Raw genomic sequence first — 8,411 nt, forward strand, 5'->3', positions numbered from 1 at the left:
TGTTGACTGCGTCGTCTACAGACCTGTTGGGAATGGGGATGATGGTGGATGTTTTGAAGCAGGCAGGTACCATGCATTCAACCAGTGAGGTGTTAAAGATGTCCGTAAACACTGGAGACTGCTTCAGTGTGGACGGGGAGACAGTGTCTGGTCCAGCTGCCTTGCGGGGGTTCTGACTTTTTAACAGTTTACTAAAACCAGATAGAGCTAAATAGGTATGAGACCTTCATACGTTGGCCTGGCTTTTCAGACCTCCTACAGTCAGAATAGGCAGACTTCAGCAATATCGGATGAATAGAATTCTTATCTATTCATCCCTCAAGCATGGATAAGCTACACACAGTGGTAAATAAACCAGACCCTCACACCTCCTGGTACCTTTTGTGAATTTGCCTATTTATGACAATTCCCTTGTATTTCACACACACAAAAAACAATACAGACTACACTGTTAATACAGTGGTTAATACAATAACAGCTGCTGCTGGCCTTGGTGATCAGCTAAATAGATGTCCCTCTTACTGTATAAGATCTACAGAGGTGGCTTCACTCTCTACTCATGTAAGGCCCACTCCCACCCCCGTGCCTTGCGAGGTCTCCAAAAGGTCACAGTTTATTTCAGACCTGACTGTTCCTTTACATGTAGCTATAGCCCAAGGGGACTGTGGTCAATCACATGCAGGCTTAACTGCGCCTTCCCAAGTATCTTGGGAGGCTCATAGTTGATGGATAGTTGAATAGTCACCAGATAGTTCAGTCTTTACTTGTCCAGTCCCGTGGGTAGCGGTGTGCACATCCTTTTCCTGGGGCACTTCTGGCCCCCTGCTTCTGATGAATTCCATTATTCACAACAAGTTGCCATAGATATTTGAAGTATCCACTCGTATTAAATCCTTTGATTATGAATCCCAGTGCGTTCGTTGGAACAGCTATTTCGCTAGCTTTTGAGAAATGAGAAATTATCAGTGTATTCGGAAATAGTCTGGAGTCCCTGTCTGGAGAGAGAAGCACACTGGTTCTCAGATGTATATGGGTCTTCTCTATGTTCGAATGCCTTGATAAGTCTGCTGCACTGTACTGTATGTCTGCAGCAGGGGAGGCTGGTGGAGGTAGAAATCGGAGGATGGTGCTCATTGTAATGCATGGAATGGAATGAGGAATGGTATCAAACACGTCTGTTTGCGCACAACAAACACGTATGTTTGATACCATTCCTTAGTCTGTTCCATGTATTACAATGAGCCCGTCCTCTGATTTCTACCTCCACCAGCCTCCCTGGTCGGCAGCACATCCACTGAGACCTAGCAAGATGTGAGGCTGGATATGGAGAGGGTTAAGAGAAGGACAGGTCTGGTTGTTGATGTACAGTAGATGTGATGGTTTTGGGGGATAGTATGTCCTAGGCTGCAGCTCCGTGCCCACGTTATAAACCATCTGTTAGGCAGCGCTGTGCACCGGGACATCTCTCAGTATGGCGCCATGTTCATACAGACACAGACAGCAGCTGTAGAGGAGCAGCAGAGAGACACTGGTGGGTGTATGACACAGTACAGAACTCCTGTTGGTGGGCTGTCCCAGATATTTCGTAAGTGCGCTTGGAACATTATGTAATAGATGTAAGCCAAAACAAGCATACATGCTTATACAGTATACAGTAGATATATGTAGGTCCCAATCTGCAATAATACTGAGGAGGCTGACTAGTCATTTGTCACGCCTGAGGTTGCTGTCTGGTGACTCTGGTGCCCTCCTCTGGCGGTATGGGGCCAGTGCCCTCCCAATCTATCAGTATTCGTTTCACCTGTGTTTTCTGTCTCCTGTTTGTTATATATAGCCTGTGTGTTCCCCATGTCTTTGTCTGAGATTCTCCCTGTATGTGTGTAAGTACCCTGTCTGCCCGTCTGTTCCGCCATTCTAGTTGTTTACCCGGTTGCTTGAGTTCAAGTTTCGTATTTCTTTAGTTCTAGTTCTTCCACTTGTTAAGTGCGTACCTTTGTTAACGGAGCTTGGTTTTCTCCACCTTTATTTTACCCTTTTTCCCCCAGTGTTTGTTTGTGTGCCGTGGCCCAGTTCCCTGATTAAAACATTCCTTGATTTTACTTTACGCTGTCGTCTGAGTATCTCTCCGCACTTGGGTCCACTGCATGATCATTGCTAACAGTCATTATGATTAAAGCAGCTTACTGGCCTAAGTAAATCCCACAAACACCCTGCAAAACTTAAAAGAATGTATTTTAGTTTCAAATATGCCTGTCCCTCTTATTTGCCTGGCAGGCCATTTATGCAAAACACATTTTTATAAGTGGTTATGAATTAGGCTATTCATAATTAGGGATGGGTGTCGTTAGGATTTTATCGATTCGATACTGCTTAACGATTCAATACTTTATTGATACCATTATCGATACTTTTTGGAGAAAAGAAGACAATTCTTAAGAACAGAACTGGCATTGCTTTGTCGTGGAAATTCTCCACTGTAGTATTTTATTTCAACAAAAGTGAAATTCAAGAGCCAAGGGTCTTGTTAAAGCCACAATATGAGTTTATTACACTTGCAAGCGGAGAGATACTCCAAACAGAAGTCCAGTGAAATCTCTGAGACATAGCTCAGGAACCTTCCTCCTTAAAGAACACAATCAAGGACAAAGATAGGGATGTCGGCGGTTTGGAGCTTATTGTGTCAATAACAGGTGCCACAAGGACTGTTTCACACAGTCTGCTCCCAACCTTCAACCCCCGTTTAGCCCAGCAACAATACTTAGTAAATTTCCACAGCTCGCCTCGCCATTAGGGCAGGCAGGCCTAGTACATTGTTATAAGCATACAGCAGTATTCTGTCTAAACACATTTCTATCAATAATATTTATATCACAACTTTTATTGCTTATATAACATAACAACTGTACACTATGTATAATGTATCCTGTGCTAGACTAGTCCACCCATCACTGGTAATAGCTACTTTGGGGACACTTTGCAACTCTGTGATAATGTTTTGCTTCTCAACCTCATACCACGCGGTGGCAAACGGATGCACATTCACAAATGAGAGGTAGACTGACAGAGTTGAAAAACATTCCTCAGATTGGAAATAGATAGAAATGAGAAAAGTGTTGACTAAAGAGTTTTTGTCCTGCTGGATCAATGAGTGAGATGATGATGAAGATAGAAGAGAGAGTAGAACTAGTGTGAAGGATGAGGGAACATACAATATAGACAGATTGAGAGAGAAGGAAGGAAGGGAGGGAGGGGATGGAGAGAGGAGAATGGAGGGAGGGGAGGGGGATAGAGAGGGATAGAGGGAAATAAGCTGGGAGAGAGGGAGAATGGAGAGAGAAAGAGGGGTTGAGGGAGAGGAAGATGATTGAGAGAGAGGGAGGAAAAGAGGATGGACTTGCTGAAGGAGAGTGCAGCAAATACCTGCTTGTGGCGAAAACACATCTCTGCTGCATGCTGCTGTATAGAGATGAGGCTTAGGACTGACAGAATATCACTCTATAACACACACACACACACACACACACACACTGTGAACACACACTGAGCTGCTTGAATTACTTCTGAGAGAAGATTTAGAGCTCACGATCCAATCTCCTTCACCCTCTACAACATGTCTGTCTCATTCACCCTCTACAACCTGTCTGTCTCCCTCACCCTCTACAACCTGTCTCCCTCACCCTCTACAACCTGTCTCCCTCACCCTCTACAACCTGTCTGTCTCCCTCGCCCTCTACAACTTGTCTGTCTCCCTATACCTCTACAACATGTCTGTCTCCCTCACCCTCTACAACCTGTCTGTCTCCCTCACCCTCGATAACATGTCTGTCTCCCTCACCCTCTACAACCTGTCTGTCTCCCTCACCCTCGATAACATGTCTGTCTCCCTCACCCTCTACAACCTGTCTCCCTCACCCTCTACAAACTGTCTGTCTCTCTCACCCTCTACAACCTGTCTCCCTCACCCTCTACAACCTGTCTGTCTCCCTCACCCTCTACAACCTGTCTGTCTCCTTCACCCTCTACAAACTGTCTCCCTCACCCTCTACAACCTGTCTGTCTCCCACACCCTCGACAACATGTCTGTCTCCCTCACCCTCGACAACATGTCTGTCTCCCTCACCCTCATCCTCTCCAGCCTGTCTGTCTCCCTCACCCTCTACAACCTGTCTGTCTCCCTCACCCTCGACAACCTGTCTCCCTCCCTCACCCTCGACAACCTGTCTCCCTCCCTCACCCTCTACAACCTGTCTGTCTCCTTCACCCTCTACAACCTGTCTCCCTCACCCTCTACAACCTGTCTGTCTCCCTCACCCTCTACAACCTGTCTGTCTCCCTCAACCTCTACAACCTGTCTCCCTCACCCTCTACAACATGTCTGTCTCCCTCACCCTCTACAACCTGTCTGTCTCCCTCACCCTTGATAACATGTCTGTCTCCCTCACCCTCTACAACCTGTCTCTCTCACCCTCTACAACCTGTCTCCCTCACCCTCTACAACCTGTCTGTCTCCCTCACCCTCTACAACCTGTCTGTCTCCCTCACCCTCTACAACCTGTCTGTCTCCTTCACCCTCTACAAACTGTCTCCCTCACCCTCTACAACCTGTCTGTCTCCCACACCCTCGACAACATGTCTGTCTCCCTCACCCTCATCCTCTCCAGCCTGTCTGTCTCCCTCACCCTCTACAACCTGTCTGTCTCCCTCACCCTCGACAACCTGTCTCCCTCCCTCACCCTCGACAACCTGTCTCCCTCCCTCACCCTCTACAACCTGTCTGTCTCCTTCACCCTCTACAACATGTCTGTCTCCCTCACCCTCTACAACCTGTCTGTCTCCCTCACCCTCTACAACATGTCTGTCTCCCTTACCCTCTACAACCTGTATGTCTCCCTCACCCTCTTCAACCTGTCTGTCTCCCTCACCCTCTACAACCTGTATGTCTCCCTCACCCTCTACAACCTGTCTGTCTCCCCCACCCTCCACAACCTCTCTGTCTCCTTCACCCTATACACCCTGTCTGTCTCCCTCATCCTCTACAACCTGTATCCTTCACCCTCTACAACCTGTCTCCCTCCCTCACCCTCTACAACCTGTCTGTCTCCCTCACCCTCTACAACATGTCTGTCTCCCTCACTCTCTACAACATGTCTGTCTCCCTCAACCTCATCCTCTACAACCTGTCTGTCTCCGTCACCCTCTACAACCTGTATGTCTCCCTCACCCTCTACAACATGTCTGTCTCCCTCACACACTACAACCTGTCTCCCTCACCCTCTACAACCTGTCTGTCTCCCTCACCCTCTACAACCTGTCTGTCTCCCTCACCCTCGACAACCTGTCTCCCTCCCTCACCCTCGACAACCTGTCTCCCTCCCTCACCCTCTACAACCTGTCTGTCTCCTTCACCCTCTACAACATGTCTGTCTCCTTCACCCTCTACAACATGTCTGTCTCCCTCACTCTCTACAACATGTCTGTCTCCCTCACTCTCTACAACCTGTCTGTCTCCCTCACCCTCTACAACCTGTCTCCCTCACCCTCTACAACCTGTCTGTCTCCCTCACCCTCTACAACCTGTATGTATCCCTCACCCTCTACAACATGTCTGTCTCCCTCACCCTCTACAACCTGTCTGTCTCCCTCACCCTCTACAACATGTCTGTCTCCCTCACCCTCTACAACCTATCTGTCTCCTTCACCCTCTACAACCTGTCTCCCTCACCCTCTACAACCTGTCTGTCTCCCTCACCCTCGACAACATGTCTGTCTCTCTCACCCTCTACAACCTGTCTGTCTCCCTCAGCCTCTACAACCTGTCTCCCTCAACCTCTACAACATGTCTGTCTCCCTCACCCTCTACAACCTGTCTGTCTCCCTCACCCTCGATAACCTGTCTGTCTCTCTCACCGTCTACAATCTGTCTGTCTCCCTCACCCTCTACAACCTGTCTCCCTCACCCTCAACAACCTGTCTGTCTCTCTCACCCTCTACAACCTGTCTGCCTCACCCTCTACAACCTGTCTGTCTCCCTCACCCTCTACAACCTGTCTGTCTCCATCACCCTCTATAACCTGTCTGTCTCCCTCACCCTCTACAACATGTCTGTCTCCCTCACTCTCTACAACCTGTCTCCCTCACCCTCTACAACCTGTCTGTCTCCTTCACCCTCTACAGCCTGTCTCCCTCACCCTCTACAACCTGTCTGTCTCCCTCACCCTCGACAACATGTCTGTCTCTCTCACCCTCTACAACCTGTCTGTCTCCCTCAGCCTCGACAACATGTCTGTCTCTCTCACCCTCTACAACCTGTCTGTCTCCCTCAGCCTCTACAACCTGTCTCCCTCAACCTCTACAACATGTCTGTCTCCCTCACCCTCTACAACCTGTCTGTCTCCCTCACCCTCGATAACCTGTCTGTCTCTCTCACCGTCTACAATCTGTCTGTCTCCCTCACCCTCTTCAACCTGTCTCCCTCACCCTCAACAACCTGTCTGTCTCTCTCACCCTCTACAACCTGTCTGCCTCACCCTCTACAACCTGTCTGTCTCCCTCACCCTCTACAACCTGTCTGTCTCCCTCACCCTCTATAACCTGTCTGTCTCCCTCACCCTCTACAACATGTCTGTCTCCCTCACTCTCTACAACCTGTCTCCCTCACCCTCTACAACCTGTCTGTCTCCTTCACCCTCTACAGCCTGTCTCCCTCACCCTCTACAACCTGTCTGTCTCCCTCACCCTCGACAACATGTCTGTCTCTCTCACCCTCTACAACCTGTCTGTCTCCCTCAGCCTCTACAACCTGTCTCCCTCAACCTCTACAACATGTCTGTCTCCCTCACCCTCTACAACCTGTCTGTCTCCCTCACCCTCGATAACCTGTCTGTCTCTCTCACCGTCTACAATCTGTCTGTCTCCCTCACCCTCTACAACCTGTCTCCCTCACCCTCTACAACCTGTCTGTCTTTCTCACCCTCTACAACCTGTCTGCCTCACCCTCTACAACCTGTCTGTCTCCCTCACCCTCTACAACCTGAATGTCTCCCTCACCCTCTATAACCTGTCTGTCTCCCTCACCCTCTACAACATGTCTGTCTCCCTCACCCTCTACAACCTGTCTGTCTCCTTCACCCTCTACAAACTGTCTCCCTCACCCTCTACAACCTGTCTGTCTCCTTCACCCTCTACAAACTGTCTCCCTCACCCTCTACAACCTGTCTGTCTCCCTCACCCTCATCCTCTCCAGCCTGTCTGTCTCCTTCAATCTCTACACCCTGTCTGTCTCCCTCACCCTCTACAACCTGTCTCCCTCACCCTCTACAACCTGTCTGTCTCCCTCACCCTCCACAACCTGTATGTCTCCTTCACCCTCTACAACCTGTCTCCCTCACCCTCTACAACCTGTCTGTCTCCCTCACCCTCCACAACCTGTCTGTCTCCTTCACCCTCTACACCCTGTCTGTCTCCCTCATCCTCTACAACCTGTTTCCTTCACCCTCGACAACCTGTCTCCCTCCCTCACCCTCTACAACCTGTCTGTCTCCTTCACCCTCTACAACATGTCTGTCTCCCTTATCCTCTACAACCTGTCTGTCTCCTTCACCCTCTACAACATGTCTGTCTCCGTCACTCTCTACAACATGTCTGTCTCCCTCAACCTCATCCTCTACAACCTGTCTGTCTCCCTCACCCTCTACAACCTGTCTCCCTCACCCTCTACAACCTGTCTGTCTCCCTCACCCTCTACAACATTTCTGTCTCCCTCACTCTCTACAACATGTCTGTCTCCCTCAACCTCATCCTCTACAACCTGTCTGTCTCCTTCAACCTCTACAACCTGTATGTCTCCCTCACACTCTACAACCTGTCTCCCTCACCCTCTACAACCTGTCTGTCTCCCTCACCCTCGACAACATGTCTGTCTCCCTCACCCTCATCCTCTACAACTTGTCTGTCTCCTTCACCCTCTACAACCTGTATATCTCCCTCACCCTCTACAACATGTCTGTCTCCCTCATCCTCTACAACCTGTCTCCCTCACCCTCTACAACCTGTCTGTCTCCCTCACCCTCTACAACATGTCTGTCTCCCTCACCCTCTACAACCTGTCTGTCTCCCTCACCCTCTACAACATGTCTGTCTCCCTCACCCTCTACAACCTGTCTCCCTCACCCTCTACAACCTGTCTGTCTCCCTCGCCCTCTACAACCTGTCTGTCTCCCTAACCCTCGACAACATGTCTCCCTCACCCTCTACAACCTGTCTGTCTCCCTCACCCTCGAAAACATGTCTGTCTCTCTCACCCTCTACAACCTGTCTGTCTCCCTCAGCCTCTACAACCTGTCTCCCTCACCCTCTACAACATGTCTGTCTCCCTCACCCTCTACAACCTGTCTGTCTCCCTCACCCTCGAT

Source organism: Argentina silus (assembly GCF_951799395.1).
Source record: "Argentina silus genome assembly, chromosome: Y".
Taxonomy (NCBI): domain Eukaryota; kingdom Metazoa; phylum Chordata; class Actinopteri; order Argentiniformes; family Argentinidae; genus Argentina; species Argentina silus.